Source organism: Dendrobium catenatum, unplaced genomic scaffold, assembly GCF_001605985.2.
Source record: "Dendrobium catenatum unplaced genomic scaffold, ASM160598v2 fragScaff_scaffold_334, whole genome shotgun sequence".
In the NCBI taxonomy this organism is placed as follows: Eukaryota; Viridiplantae; Streptophyta; class Magnoliopsida; order Asparagales; family Orchidaceae; genus Dendrobium; species Dendrobium catenatum.
This window is the reverse complement of record NW_021318796.1, coordinates 3,863,340-3,865,079: the sequence shown is the minus strand read 5'-3', so window position 1 is coordinate 3,865,079 and position 1,740 is coordinate 3,863,340. Positions and strand designations below refer to the sequence as shown.

The following is a 1,740-nucleotide window of genomic DNA, read 5'->3' as shown; positions in this document are numbered from 1 at the left end:
TCTTGCTAGTTGACCAAACTCACCACATGGTTAACAACAGAGAAGTTAAATTTTTATGTATATCCACCCATTGAAAAGGATACTTCCGTGAATACCCTCTATCCAATACACCTATAGGAGCTTTTTTCCAGATCAACCGAACACAGCATCGCATCGAGCATACTCCCGCTTTCCCCATTTGAATGAATTTCCATCCAACATCAAAGGAGTACCTATCATTGAGGCAATGATAGGGATATTGTCCTCATCCCAACAGCTCAATGGCAGTCCTGGGAAGCGAATCCAAACTTTTGATGTGATTCCCTTAAGCAAATCAGTGGAGAAAGAAGGCGATCATCTGTCCATGCCTATGATGTGGTTCCCAATGTACCAAGGCCCCCCATTAAATACTTCTTCCATGGATTCCTAATTAGCAAATGAACACATAATTCAATTATTACCCAAAGTCGTTAGATGGAAGCTACCATATTTACTCCATTGACTTCTGAGTTCTAGACTACTGATTGAAAATGGAAATTCATGTCCCAGAATTTTAATAACTAACGACTTCTTCAAAATATGGGAATTAGATAATTCCTTATCTGTTTTGAGTTTAACTGCTACCCCATCTTCCGATAGCTGTGTAGATTTGGAGTCGAAATTCAGTTTGATGTGTTGAGTCTTTTTCCAAGCCGATTCAAAATTGTTTCCCTGATTCACCTCTCCATTCGATTTAAAACCTTCATTCAGATTACCTTCAATCTTTTCTATAGATTCCATAGGCTTCTGATCATTCTGAGTTTGAACTTCTGGTATATGATTACCTTCTCAATTTTTTACTTTCAAGTTAACCTCTGGTGACAGCAATTCAAATTCTCTTTCCGCTTAAAAGCCTGGAAAAGCCTCCTCTTCAACATTCTGATCTACATTGACAGAAATACCATTTCCTTTCCCTTCCACAGTAGGATTAATCATTTCCGATTGCCTTATCCCTTCTCTGATAACCAGATTAGAAGATAATCTGGGCTTTTCTTGATCTCTAAGAACATCACAAAAATTGATCGATCTTTGGTCATGAGGCTTCAAAGTCGTATTGCGACCAACCCCTGATTGAATACTACCGCCGGCAATCCTCTGCCGACGGTCGGATGAGGACATCCTCCCCCGCGATTCAAACAAGAAAAAGACCGCGAATCCAAAACCAGCAAGAACAGATTCTCTCTCTAAAACAAAAAGGGTGTAATACGAGGACTTCCTAGGAGGTCACCCATCCCAGTACTACTCTCGCCCAAGCACGCTTAACTGCGGAGTTCTGATGGGATCCGTTGCACTAGTTAAGGTTTAAATATTGAACTAGTTTAATAATTGAAATGATAGTTGAATATTTCTTTTATCCTGTGGGGTAATTGAATATTCCTTATGAATTGTTTAATCATGAATGGAAAATTTCTCTTCTCAAACTGAGAAATAAATGTTAGTTTATCCCTAGTGATGGTATAATGTTAATCTATGTAGATTTGACTAAAAAAACCAAAAATATAAATTTAAAGTAAATCTTGTGTAACATATATTTCGACATTAAATCTGTTCACAGATTTTTCTGGGACTCCTTTGGGGATAGACTTCCATATGCATATTTAATAAGGGCTAAAACTTTTTTTCTAAAAATATATAGATTTAATTAAATATTTAGACTATTATATTTAATATATATTCAAGCTTTAGATTATAATTTCTAAATTTGTTACTCTCTTTTGTTCA

At 36.4% G+C, this 1,740-nt stretch overlaps 1 pseudogene; it reads right to left on the bottom strand.

Moving 5' to 3' along the window:
* Positions 1–1,216: 1,216 nt before the first annotated feature.
* On the bottom strand, positions 1,217–1,332 carry LOC114579367 (annotated as a pseudogene).
* Between the last annotated feature and the right edge of the window lie 408 nt (positions 1,333–1,740).